Source organism: Phalangium opilio, unplaced genomic scaffold (assembly GCF_054372755.1).
Source record: "Phalangium opilio isolate 3A_F unplaced genomic scaffold, DU_Popi_V2 ptg000079l_1, whole genome shotgun sequence".
Taxonomy (NCBI): domain Eukaryota; kingdom Metazoa; phylum Arthropoda; class Arachnida; order Opiliones; family Phalangiidae; genus Phalangium; species Phalangium opilio.
This window is the reverse complement of record NW_028324187.1, coordinates 2,714,382-2,728,490: the sequence shown is the minus strand read 5'-3', so window position 1 is coordinate 2,728,490 and position 14,109 is coordinate 2,714,382. Positions and strand designations below refer to the sequence as shown.

The following is a 14,109-nucleotide window of genomic DNA, read 5'->3' as shown; positions in this document are numbered from 1 at the left end:
TTAATTTGTGTTTATGCTGTTTTATTCTGATTTAAGCTGTTTAATTTGTGTTTATGCTGTTTTACTGTTTTATTGTATGTTTTCGCTGTTGTATTGTGTTTCTATGCTGTTTAAAGTGTGTTTATGCTGTTTAATGTGTGTCTATGATGTTTTATTGTGTTTTATACTGTTTATTGTGTTTTTATGCTGTTTTACTGTGGTTTATGTTGTTCTATGCTGTTATATTGTGTTTTTATGCTGTTTTATCGTGTTTTATTGTAGTTTCTGTGCGTTTTATTGTATTTTTTGTGTGTTTTATTGTACTTTCTGTGTGTTTTATTGTACTTTCTGTGCGTTTTATTGCAGTTTCTGTGTGTTTTATTGTGGTTTTTGTGTGTTTTATTGTACTTTCTGTGGTGTTTTATTGTAGTTTTTGTGTTTTATTGTGGTTTCTGTGCGTTTTATTTTGGTTTCTGTGCGTTTTATTGTGGTTTCTGTGCGTTTTATTGTGGTTTTTGTGCGTTTTATTGTGGTTTTTGTGTGTTTTATTGTAATTTCTGTGCTAACTAAAGCATTCCAAGTATTAATACTAGTGTTTATGTCGATAATGAGTTTAAAATGAACTTTTCTAATTTCAAAGAAAAATACAAGCTTCTGCCTCATTATGAGCCTATTCACGTCTTCTTCCCAGTGCCAAGCAGAGGGGACGGGATCAACGCCATTCAGTGATATCACACGCCGCGAGCAAGTTTCAACGAAGTTTACTTTTTGTTTTTATATCTATATACTTTTGTTTATACTTCATAAATGTACTATAGAATAAATAAATTGTTCGTCGATTTAATGAATCTCATTTTTTATTCCTTTTCTGTCAATTAAGTTACAGCAGGCATATATAGGATTTTAAAATGCTTTAATTAGATTAAAAAGGATTGGGAATATGGGTTAATTATAGGTTCCCGGTAATCACTTTAGCAATGTTAAAGGCAGCGCGTCGAGGGGCTATTCACTAATGAAAATTTTCTTTTATTGGTTATTTTTATTCACGCTGTTAAAAAGGATAGGGATTCAATGGTGATTTAAAATGGATGGGGATTAATGGTTGCGTCTGGATTACGAGTAATCATCGAGGGGCTACTCACTAAAAACTCGTTAGTGATTTTAAACGGGATTGGGATTGTGGGTAACTTAGGGGCTACGGGTTGTTATTATTTTACTAGTTATGAACGGATTATTAAGCATTCACACATTTGCCGCTAGGGGCGCTGTGTACGTAGTTACGTATTTACTGACATCTAAAACATGATAAAATTCTGCCAGACATTTGTGTAAGCAATAGATAGTTCATAAATTGCCGCTAGGGGCGCTGTGTACGTAGTTACGTATTTACTGACATCTAAAACATGATAAAATTCTGCCAGACATTTGTGTAAGCAATAGATAGTTCATAAATTGCCGCTAGGGGCGCTGTGTACGTAGTTACGTATTTACTGACATCTAAAACATGATAAAATTCTGCCAGACATTTGTGTAAGCAATAGATATTTCAAATTGCCGCTAGGGGCGCTGTATACGTAGTTACGTATTTACTGACATCTAATACATGAAGAAATTTTTCCGCTAGGGGCGCTGTCTATAATATTATATAGGCCTAATGGTGTGTTCTCTAATTTGAATTAGCGCCACGTCACACTTCGAAGCGCCCCCAACGACGGAATTTACTATAAAACTCGGACGCCACTTGTCCAGGTTTCTTTTCTCTCTGAGCCGGCGACCAGTCAACATCGTTCCTTGATCATCTCCTCGTAATCCTGACTTTCGAAGGCAGTATTGGATGGAAAGCCACGTTTTACGCCGATGGTGGGACGTGACTCTAAGCTCTCCGCCATTGAATGTCCATTAGAACGTTGAAATCAACGCGAAAGGTTAAGCCTAATACGGTATGTGTGAAAGTCTTTCAATAATCCAAAGCCATCCAGCTAGCGATTTATTATTTTATTTAATCCTAGAGTTTAAATTATTTAGGTAGAGTTAATTGTTAGTTAATTATGTTTATTTATTAAAAATTAACTACAATATGAAGAAATTTCCAGACACGAGGTCAGTTAGTCAAGGCTTAATTTAGAACATCTTAAATCAAGTAATTGGGCTCATATTAGGGGAAATTAAATTCCTTATCTATTTTAAATAATAAACCTCGACTGTTTGCAAATTAGGTCTCATTTAACGGCGCGAAACTATATTACCTAAAATGAGTAACGTATGGTTTAACGGGGCCAGATTAGGTTGCACTAGGCTAGGCTAAACCTTTTATAAAAATTTATCCGGGCTTGGCACTAATCTCTAAGTTTTTACTTTATGCCGTCGTTTTAATTTAAATTAACGAGGGTATTTTAGAATTATTACGCGTAAATTATAGATTTGAGATTCTAAAATTTCATTCGAGGCAGTATTTAATTTTTTTAGATAAAATTAAATGGTTTAAATTAATTAGGGTTAACTGTTAATAAGTTTTCATTAATTATGGAGATTAAGTCAATTTAATAATTTTAAAATGAGGCACGAACGCGAAGTTAAGGCTAGAGATTTTTAATTTATATTTACGTAGTTTTTTTCTTAAATTATTTTAATCTATGGTATTTCCGTGAGTTATTATTTTGTTGGGACCTTGAGTAGCCGTTTAATTCTGATATGGAAATTTCTTAATATTTAGTGCAATTCTTACATTATATTTATGGGAATATTTTACTTTGTTTTTTTCTTAAATTATTTTGCTAGGACCTTAATGTAGCCCTTGAATTCTGATTTGGCTTAATATTTAGTGTGATTTTTAAATTTTGATTTTGGGAATATTATTCAAAGTTTTTCTTCAATAATTTACGGAAACAAATCCATAGATTAAAATTATTTTTTTTGTTAGGCCCCTCTAATTCTTATTAATATTTGTTATTAATATATATTCATTTTAAGACGTGATGATGTTCTTGGATATTCTGTTGTTGGTCATTCGGAGAAGTTTCCTAGCTGATGATTTCAACCTTTGTTAGAGACGCTCATTCCAGATGACATCTTCCTTGGATTTGCGATACAAGATGTTTTCAACCTGTGGTGGCCTTGCAATCATTCTCTACAAAGATGCGATGAACATCACCGAATCTAGAAAATTCAAATTTTTATTAGAATTATATTTGCAACTACTTAATTTCTTTTTACACGTTCAAACTTCAATTTACGGGACACTTTTTATTATTTTTTGTTAAATTTTTGTAAACTCCTTATTTTTTTACTTTCTGTTCAATAAATTACGCCTTAAACCACTTTTTTTGTTTTCTTAAAAATTATTTGATTAAGAGGGAAGGTTTGAATTTTTTAGCTCTAAACAGATAGCCTAATTTTTGAGGACCCTCTTTTAGGCTTTTTTAGCTTATATATCAAAAAATAGAACGATCAAATTGTTTTGGAAAAAAAACTATCCTAAAACAAGCTTAAATTGCCTAAAAAAGAAAGAAAAAGCCTAAAAAGGGGTCCAAAAATACTACCCTAAGTCCAGACCCTAAAAAATTCAAGCCATCCCCAATATCGAAACTTTTTTAAGAAAACAAAGAACGTGAGGCAAGGTAAAAAATTTTTATTGAGAAAAAAACAATTGAGGTGTTCACAAAAATTTTCAACAAAAAAATATTTAAAGCGCTCCATAAATTAAAATTTGACCGCGAAAAATTAAATGGGGTAGGCTAGTTACCAATTAAATTTAAGAATAAAATTGAGTTAATTGGCGGAAAAACTTCAAGTCCAATCTCAGTTTGAAGGCCTCGTGTTTTGCAAATCCAAGAAAGATGTCATCTGGATTGAGGGTCCTTAACATCGGATGACGTGTTTCGCAAATCCAAGAAAGATGTCATCTGGATTGAGGGTCCTTAACATCGGATGACGTGTTTCGCAAATCCAAGAAAGATGTCATCTGGATTGAGGGTCCTTAACATCGGATGACGTGTTTCGCAAATCCAAGAAAGATGTCATCTGGATGGAGGGTCCTTAACATCGGATGAACTTCCAAGTCTACTTGAAAACGTCTCTGAATGACCAGCAACAGCTTATCCAAGAAAATAATTCGCGTCTAATAAATAAAATAAATTAATTACAAATATTAAGGCAATGCCTAATTTTAAAATAAGTGCTACTTTAAGCCTAACAAAATAATAATTTACCGACATAATCCCATGTATTTAAATTATTAGCGAAATAATGGCGATATATCGCTAAGAATTTTTTTTTAATAATCTATGTTAATTTTCTTAAGCCTTGTTCAAATGTCTTGACCTCGTGGTTTATTTTATTTTAATTCAAAATTATTGTTTAATAGACTGAATTTACGTAAATAATAATAATTAACTGCCCGTTTCATTAAAACTACTTGATTTATTAAAACAATAAGCTATTTAAAAACGGCTTACATTTGCTGCGCATTAACAAGTTTGTTCATTCCCACATGGCCTCGCTCAATCGATTCCAAAAGAACATTCAATGGCGGAAAAGAGCTCTAGATTCTGGATTTATTCCTTGACGGCGAAAAGAAAAATGGCTGATCGTCGGCGAAAGGCCTGATTTCCAAGAGATAAGCAGGAAACGATCTTGACTCCACGATTCCAATCGAAGAAAGAAATTACGGCCGGTTACTCAAGAACAGAGTTCTCTCCCGCAAGATTTACGCCCTCAAGACGTTAAAAGCAGACGACACTAATTGGAGTAATACTGTTTTTCCGTTGGCCTATTCCACGGAGTAATTTTTTTGGAGCGAGAAGGAAACTTTCCTTAAAATTCCATAAAATCTGGTGTCTCCTACAATAATGCTCCATACCTTCCATTGTCCTTTTCCATGGAGTAATTTTTATGGAGCGAAAATGAACGTTTCCCTAAAATTTGGTGTCTCCCACAATATTGCTCCATACCTTCCATTGTCCTTTTCCATGGAGTAATTTTCGCTCCAAGGTAATTACTCCATGGAAAAGGACAATGGAAGGTATGGAGCAATATTGTGGGAGACACCAAATTTTAGGGAAACGTTCATTTTCGCTCCATAAAAATTACTCCATGGAAAAGGACAATGGAAGGTATGGAGCATTATTGTAGGTGTCAACATATTTTATGGAATTTTAAGGAAAGTTTCCTTCTCGCTCCAAAAAAATTACTCCATGGAATAGGCCAACGGAAAAACAGTTTTACTCCAATTAGTGTCGTCTGCTTTTAACGTCTTGAGGGCGTAAATCTTGCGGGAGAGAACTTTGTTCTTGAGTAACCGGCCGTAATTTCTTTCTTCGATTGGAATCGTGGAGTCAAGATCGTTTCCTGCTTATCTCTTGGAAATCAGGCCTTTCGCCGACGATCAGCCTTTTTTATTTTCGCCGTCAAGGAATAAATCCAGAATCTGGAGCTCTTTTCCGCCATTGAATGTTCTTTTGGAATCGATTCAGCGAGGCCATGTGGGAATGAACAAACTTGTTAATGCGCAGCAAATGTAAGCCTTTTTTAAATAGCTTATTGTTTTAATAAATCAAGTAGTTTTAATGAAACGGGCAGTTAATTATTATTATTTACGTAAATTCAGTCTATTAAATAATAATTTTGAATTAAAATAAAATAAACCACGAGGTCAAGACATTTGAACAAGGCTTAAGAAATTTAACATAGATTATTAAAAAAAAATTCTTAGCGATATATCGCCATTATTTCGCTAATAATTTAAATACATGGGATTATGTCGGTAAATTATTATTTTGTTAGGCTTAAAGTAGCACTTATTTTAAAATTAGGCATTGCCTTAATATTTGTAATTAATTTATTTTATTTATTAGACGCGAATTATTTTCTTGGATAAGCTGTTGCTGGTCATTCAGAGACGTTTTCAAGTAGACTTGGAAGTTCATCCGATGCTAAGGACCCTCCATCCAGATGACATCTTTCTTGGATTTGCGAAACACGTCATCCGATGTTAAGGACCCTCAATCCAGATGACATCTTTCTTGGATTTGCGAAACACGTCATCCGATGTTAAGGACCCTCAATCCAGATGACATCTTTCTTGGATTTGCGAAACACGTCATCCGATGTTAAGGACTCTCAATCCAGATGACATCTTTCTTGGATTTGCAAAACACGAGGCCTTCAAACTGAGATTGGACTTGAAGTTTTTCCGCCAATTAACTCAATTTTATTCTTAAATTTAATTGGTAACTAGCCTACCCCATTTAATTTTTCGCGGTCAAATTTTAATTTATGGAACGCTTTAAATATTTTTTTGTAGAAAATTTTTGTAAACACCTCAATTGTTTTTTTCTCAATAAAAAATTTTTACCTTGCCTCACGTTCTTTGTTTTCTTAAAAAAGTTTCGATATTGGGGACGGCTTGAATTTTTTAGGGTCTGGACTTAGGGTAGTATTTTTGGACCCCTTTTTAGGCTTTTTTAGGCAATTTAAGCTTGTTTTAGGTTAATTTTTTCCAAAACAATTTGATTGTTCTATTTTTTGATATATAAGCTAAAAAAGCCTAAAAGAGGGTCCTCAAAAAATAGCTATCTGTTTAGAGCTAAAAAATTCAAACCTTCCCTCTTAATCAAATAATTTTTAAGAAAACAAAAAAAGTGGTTTAAGGCGTAATTTATTGAACAGAAAGTAAAAAAATAAGGTGTTTACAAAAATTTTCAACAAAAAATAATAAAAAGTGTCCCGTAAATTGAAGTTTGAACGTGTAAAAAGAAATTAAGTAGTTGCAAATATAATTCTAATAAAAATTTGAATTTTCTAGATTCGGTGATGTTCATCGCATCTTTGTAGAGAATGATTGCAAGGCCACTACAGGTTGAAAACATCTTGTATCGCAAATCCAATGAAGATGTCATCTGGAATGAGCGTCTCTAACAAAGGTTGAAATCATCAGCTAGCAACAGAATATCCAAGAACGTCATCGCGTCTAAAAATGAATATATATTAATAACAAATATTAATAAGAGTTAGAGGGCCTAACAAAAAAAATAATTTTAATCTATGGATTTGTTTCCGTAAATTATTGAAGAAAAACTTTGAATAATATTCCCAAAATCAAAATTTAAAAATCACACTAAATATTAAGCCAAATCAGAATTCAAGGGCTACATTAAGGTCCTAGCAAAATAATTTAAGAAAAAAACAAAGTAAAATATTCCCATAAATATAATGTAAGAATTGCACTAAATATTAAGAAATTTCCATATCAGAATTAAACGGCTACTCAAGGTCCCAACAAAATAATAACTCACGGAAATACCATAGATTAAAGTAATTTAAGAAAAAAACTACGTAAATTAAATTAAAAATCTCTAGCCTTAACTTCGCGTTCGTGCCTCATTTTAAAATTATTAAATTGACTCAATCTCCATAATTAATGAAAACTTATTAACAGTTAACCCTAATTAATTTAAACCATTTAATTTATTAATAGACCGTAGTTCATTATCTAAAAAAATTAAATACTGCCTCGAATGAAATTTTAGAATCTCAAATCTTTAATTTACGCGTAATAATTCTAAAATACCCTCGTTAATTTAAATTAAAACGACGGCATGAAGTAAAAACTTAGAGATTAGTGCCAAGCCCGGATAAATTTTTATAAAAGGTTTAGCCTAGCCTAGTGCAACCTAATCTGGCCCCGTTAAACCATACGTTACTCATTTTAGGTAATATAGTTTCGCGCCGTTAAATGAGACCTAATTTGCAAACAGTCGAGGTTTATTATTTAAAATAGATAAGGAATTTAATTTCCCCTAATATGAGCCCAATTATTTGATTTAAGATGTTCTAAATTAAGCCTTGACTAACTGACCTCGTGTCTGGAAATTTCTTCATATTGTAGTTAATTTTTTATAAATAAACATAATTAACTAACAATTAACTCTACCTAAATAATTTAAACTCTAGGATTAAATAAAATAATAAATCGCTAGCTGGATGGCTTTGGATTATTGAAAGACTTTCACACATACCGTATTAGGCTTAACCTTTCGCGTTGATTTCAACGTTCTAATGGACATTCAATGGCGGAGAGCTTAGAGTCACGTCCCACCATCGGCGTAAAACGTGGCTTTCCATCCAATACTGCCTTCGAAAGTCAGGATTACGAGGAGATGATCAAGAAACGATGTTGACTGGTCGCCGGCTCAGAGAGAAAAGAAACCTGGACAAGTGGCGTCCGAGTTTTATAGTAAATTCCGTCGTTGGGGGCGCTTCGAAGTGTGACGTGGCGCTAATTCAAATTAGAGAACACACCATTAGGCCTATATAATATTATAGACAGCGCCCCTAGCGGAAAATTTCTTCATGTATTAGATGTCAGTAAATACGTAACTACTTATACAGCGCCCCTAGCGGGAAATTTTTTCATGTTTTAGATGTCAGTAAATACGTAACTACGTATACAGCGCCCCTAGCGGCAATTTATGAACTATCTATTGCTTACACGAATGTTTAGCAGAATTTTATCATGTTTTAGATGTCAGTAAATACGTAACTACGTATTCAGCGCCCCTAGCGGCAATTTACGAACTATCTATTGCTTACACGAATGTCTGGCAGAATTTTATCATGTTTTAGATGTCAGTAAATACGTAACTAGGTACACAGCGCCCCTAGCGGCAAATGTGTGAATGCTTAATAATCCGTTCATAACGAGTAAAATAATAACAACCCGTAGCCCCTAAGTTACCCACAATCCCAATCCCGTTCAAAATCGTTAACGAGTTTTTAGTGAGTAGCCCCTCGATGATTACTCGTAATCCAGACGCAACCATTAGTCCCTATCCATTTTAAATCACCAATGAATCCCTATCCTTTTTAAAAGCGTGAATAAAAATCACCAATAAAAGAAAATTTTCATTAGTGAATAGCCTCTCGACGCGCTGCTTTTAACAGTGCTAAAGTGATTACCGGGAACCTATAATTAACCCATATTCCCAATCCTTGTTAATCTAATTAATGCATTTTAAAATCCTATATATGGCTGCTGTAACTTAATTGACAGAAAAGGAATAAAAAATGAGATTCATTAAATCGACGAACAATTTATTTATTCTATAGTACATTTATGAAGTGTAAACAAAAGTATATAGATCTAAAACAAAAAGTAAACTTCGTTGAAACTTGTTCGCTGCGTGTGTTATGAGAAGCCCTCTTTTATCACTGAATGACGTCGATCCCGTCCCCTCTGCTTGGCACTGGGAAGAAGATGTGAATTGGCTTATTATGCGGCAGATTTTTCTTTGAAATTAGAAAAGTTCATTTTTAACTCAAAAAGGTAGTATATAAAGGTTTCGAATCGCAGCTATAGTTAAGAACAGCGCAATTGCGTGAACCTTTGGTGGAAGCCCCGTCATTGGGACGCTAGACGTTTCTCATAACTCTAGCCGATCGCCGCGTACGTCTTAACCTTAATGAAGATGATGGAGATAGAAGCCAGTATGTAGAGACTGGTGTCCATATGGGATGGACAAAAGACGAGAAGATGGTGGTGTTTGGTAGCCAGTACGTTTACGTACAAACTGGTGTTCATGTGGGATGGACAAAAGATCAGATGATGGTGGTGTTTAGAAGCCAGTAAGTACAGACTGATGTATATGTGGGATGGACGAAAGACCAGATGATGGTGGTGTAGAAGCCAGTACGTACAGACTGGTGTCCATGTGGGATGGACGAAAGACCAGATGATGGTGGTGTTTAGTAGCCAGTAAGTACAGACTGGTGTCCATGTGGGATGGACGAAAGACCAGATGATGGTGGTGTTTAGTAGCCAGTAAGTACAGACTGGTGTCCATGTGGGCTGGATAAAGGACCGAATGATAGGGGTGTTAGACAGACAATGGAGTAATAGGCAAGTGGAATACAATTTTCCAAATTTAAATATTTAAATATTTAAAATGATACAATAACTTATTAGAATGAATGAATGTTTCGTCCAGATCCTGTAAAAAGATCAAATTTTAAGTACCTTAGAAATATATACCTTCAAGTACAAAGTTTTCCCACGCTTCCGGAAATTGGGGTTTTTGGATGGAAAACAACGTTTTCGGCTGGAAACTGAAGTACTAGCTCGGATAGGCGTGTGTTCATGATTGTTCCTATATCCAGATTCTGAAAATAAAATCAAAATAATCTGATTATGAAAAATGCACGTTTGAGCGGATTCGAAAAACATCGACTAAAAGAGTGAATCCTAAACAGCATACGTGCAGCCAAAATTTGTAGAGAATTTATATAATATTATTTTTATTTGATATATAGATACACGTACTGTTATAATTATTGTGTGAAACGAACGGAAAACGAGAGTACCCCCACGATGCGCATCTTTTAACAGTAGCAAAACGAAATACCGGAAAATACTTATTAAAAGAAGTACAGAAAATGAGAGTGAATAGCCCCTCGATGCCCGAACAAAAATTATAACCCTTAATCCTTACTTCAATAAATTTACTTACGTTATAATTGTAATATCCGGGGCCACAAGCTACTACTTGTTAAATTCTTCACGATTTGCGGAGAAATACACGTAACTTCTAATAATTCACACCTCCTTAAGACCAACCTATATGTAACGTCGGTATATACTTCCTTTTTCTATTTAAAAATCCCCCTCGATTTCTTTGAATTTTGAATGCTTAAACTTACTAGTACAATTAATTGCAATGCTTAAACTTTCACATTATGTGTCATACTTATTTTGTCGTTACCTAACTTATGACAACACGGATATTTTCAATATTGAAAAAATAAATAAATACGTTTAAAATTCGTCAATTACCTTCATTCTCTCGCTCACAGACCATATTTCCCTCGAGGTCCTTGCTTTCGGACAGTATATGGAGATGAAACTCTACCGAATGTTATTATCATGCTTATGGACGACGTGAGTCAAAATATTTGTTAAAATATCACCGTTAGTATCGTAACAACGACAAGTATGACATTTCCCTTTGCTATTTTCCAAAGTTAAAGATAATAGGTTTGATATGATGGCAAAGTTTCGGCTACCAGGGATCGCTTCCACGAACGTTTTCACATTATGTGTCATACTTATTTTGTCGTTACGTAACTTATGAAAACACGGATATTTTCAATATTGAAAAAATAAATACGTTTTTTACCACCATTCTTTCGCTCATAGACCGTACATCCGACTTCAACTGTATTTAACCCTCGTTTCAGCCGCCGTATTCTGCAGGCTTAGCCTTCCGCGCCCACTTGGATTCTCGTCGCTCATTGGTCCATAGAAAACTGGATTCTGGCTTTTGATTGGCGGCTTAGGTTTCGAGGCGAAATTGGATTCTGGGCTGAGATTGGATGTTCATGCAAGCAAGGAAAGATAGTGGTTCAGATCAGTTAGCTATTCAATTGACACTGAACGTACGGTGTAATGTCAGCATTTTGTGTCGGTTATCGTCATAGGTCAGTGCAATAACCTTTAACCTCTATGTTTAGGTTCTTTACGCCATCTATTTCGTGAACCTTCAAATAGCAGACTATTTTCCCCAATTCCCACATGTTTAGGGTTAGTGTACTGTATCTCGGTAACATGACTCTGGAATGGAAGTTTATTCAAGTATTTAATGTGTAACGATAGTGTACTTTATGGTAGACGAAGTATAATTTTACATTTTAATAAATAACTTCACAATCTTGACTAAAATATTGCATTGTAACAGGGGTTAATTCTGGTCGTCAAAAACCTTGTAGCAGAGGTGTTTTATCATTAAAAGGGGCGTGTGTAGCTGAACCATGCAAGGCTATCTAAGATATATTGTGCGCAATACACTGGTTAGGCTTTAGAGAGCCCATTTGTCTTTATGAAAGAGAGATTCCAATGCACAGAAATTGAAGACGTAACTGTTCTGATATACCATTCCAGTTCACGGGTAGAATGTATCATGTCACCAAGTAATAAGCTGAGAAAAACGAGCGTAAAAAGCTGCTGTAGGTTGAAGAAGCCTAAAACAATAGATTTTCGGTTATAATTCCCGGGTTTAATCTTGGCATTTCTAATTTCTGTTAGTCCTGGATGAGTACTAATTGTTGGTATCGAGTACCTCGATCGCATATCAATACAAGTACTTGTACCAATAATAAGTGATACATATCGTGAAGATTACCAATTACATGAATGACATTCGACATATAAATGCTCGAACGAAAGGACACCATTAAGACTTCACCCTGTTTCGATAGTGTCGCACACTCTATGGTATAACCTTGAATGAAACGTATCTTATTGATTGCGTACAACTTATTTTGGCTTTTCAACTAACGATTTAACTGACGATGTAGCTTCTCCAGTTTCACATATAAAGACGACACACTTCTATATTCGGCAAACTTACACTCTACTATCACTTAAATCTAAGATTTGCCTAAATGGTAAATTAGGCAAACGAAAAAGTCGAAACAGGAAACTTCTTGTAATATGTCGGCTTCAATCAGTTTTATTCATACTTTCTACCAAAAATTTAATTTAAAATTATAATTATAATAAATTTATACAGAACGATATTTCAGAACATATTGCTTTATTTTGACCAGTTTATGAAGAAACGTTGTCGCTACTCTCATGACAAGAGAGCAAATTTTTGCCGTTGTCATACAATTGTTTATTTATAACATTTTACATCCAAATGTACCTTCAAACATTGTCTCTTGTCTTTTACACAAGCAGGCTGATGTCACTTCATTTGAGGTGACATTAAGAAGCAGCATATCCTGTATATAGGTAGTTTACACAAATGGAGCATTTATGAAACTTACACCAGAAGGCCGGGCTGAATGGAGGACAAAAAGAGACGGGTTTCTGTCCTCCTGGTGTAAATGGTACGATTCCTCCACATGTGCAAATCCTATATATTAAGATCAAACTTTTGTGAAGCCTTAAAACATTATTACATTTTTGTAATATTTTCTAAATAAAGTGTTAATTACATGGTATTTGATGTTAATTATAACAATTTAAAGTTTGTATTATAGATTGAAGCGTGGACGTCATCAATATTGACTGTAGTAGCCCATTCGTGTGACACTGTCAATTATACCATTGTTTTATTCCAAATCTTTAGCACAACAAAAACTGATTCACATTTATATTGTTAGACACTTCAGTAACCATATTTACCAGTTGAACGTACTGCAACATTTACTTTTAATCCCATCTATCATAATTTCTTTCTTTGACTATATCACACGTACAGTCAATGGTATCCCATAGGGGTAGGATTGCCTATGGGGCTGTCATACTTTGAATTGTATATACGGAATGACGTTTTTTTCTCATTACCCTTGAGTGAACCCATTTCAGCATATCAGTAAGATGTTATTTTATACTATAATTAATATTCTATATTGCATTAATTATATAATTATTATGAGAATTGAATGGCTTTAATAATGGTCAGTTGGCTCATTCGATGCTCATGTTATTTACTAACGACGCAGAACGATAAATGAAGTCACATTAATGATTAAACTTACATAACACCTAAGCCTTGGTTGAAATATTTTTCGATCACGAGCTGAAACGTCTTACACTATAAATGAACGTTTACTTTTATTCAACTATATTGTCACAGATAATTTGCAAATGATAAAATAAAAGCATACCCGTCCAATGCGACGATTTAAGTAAATCTCTCTTCTTCAAATAAGCATCCGTCTTAGCAAAATATTAACCGTACCGGTGTACCCAAGTCGCCTCTAACACTGATGAAGTGTAGTCTGCTACGTTCAGCATCAGAAACAAAAGCAAAAGCACCGGTGAGTTAACCGGTTGATGACGCTGAACGATTTACCAATCGAAAAACCGAATTTCAAATTTGGTGGACATCCGCAATTTAATTTCGTCTTGAAAGTCGAAACCTAAGCCGCCAATAAGAAGCCAGAATCCAGTTCCTTTACGGACCAATGAGCGACGAGAATCCAAGTGGGCGCGGAAGGCTAAGCCTGCAGAATACGGCGGCAGACTTTCATCCATTCGTTAAAACCAACATCGTACCGTACTGAAGAGGCGTAAAAACAATTTGAGTGAATAGCCCCTCGATTAACAGCACTAAAATGATTACCCGTACC

The 14,109-nt window shown here is 34.5% G+C and overlaps 3 long non-coding RNA genes across 6 annotated transcripts; 1 reads left to right on the top strand and 2 right to left on the bottom strand.

Annotated features, from left to right (window-relative positions):
- Positions 1–2,993: 2,993 nt before the first annotated feature.
- LOC149654190 (uncharacterized) lies at positions 2,994–4,605 on the bottom strand. The gene is made up of 3 exons (XR_016370429.1): positions 4,434–4,605; positions 3,722–4,096; positions 2,994–3,135 (listed from the first exon to the last, which is right to left on the bottom strand). It is a non-coding gene; the product is annotated as an uncharacterized LOC149654190 (long non-coding RNA).
- A 6,853-nt stretch (positions 4,606–11,458) lies between these two features.
- Positions 11,459–12,975, top strand: LOC149654189 (uncharacterized). 2 transcript variants are annotated; one of them, XR_016370525.1, is made up of 3 exons: positions 11,459–11,634; positions 11,706–11,973; positions 12,053–12,975. It is a non-coding gene; the product is annotated as an uncharacterized LOC149654189 (long non-coding RNA). The 2 variants fall into 2 exon arrangements; XR_016370526.1 differs by having other exon boundaries at positions 11,459–11,643.
- On the bottom strand, positions 12,543–13,994 carry LOC149654188 (uncharacterized). Of its 3 annotated transcripts, none has more exons than XR_016370529.1 (5): positions 13,645–13,994; positions 13,516–13,571; positions 13,160–13,367; positions 12,970–13,114; positions 12,543–12,887 (listed from the first exon to the last, which is right to left on the bottom strand). It is a non-coding gene; the product is annotated as an uncharacterized LOC149654188 (long non-coding RNA). The 3 variants fall into 3 exon arrangements; XR_016370528.1 differs by having other exon boundaries at positions 12,970–13,097; XR_016370527.1 differs by having other exon boundaries at positions 12,970–13,066.
- Between the last annotated feature and the right edge of the window lie 115 nt (positions 13,995–14,109).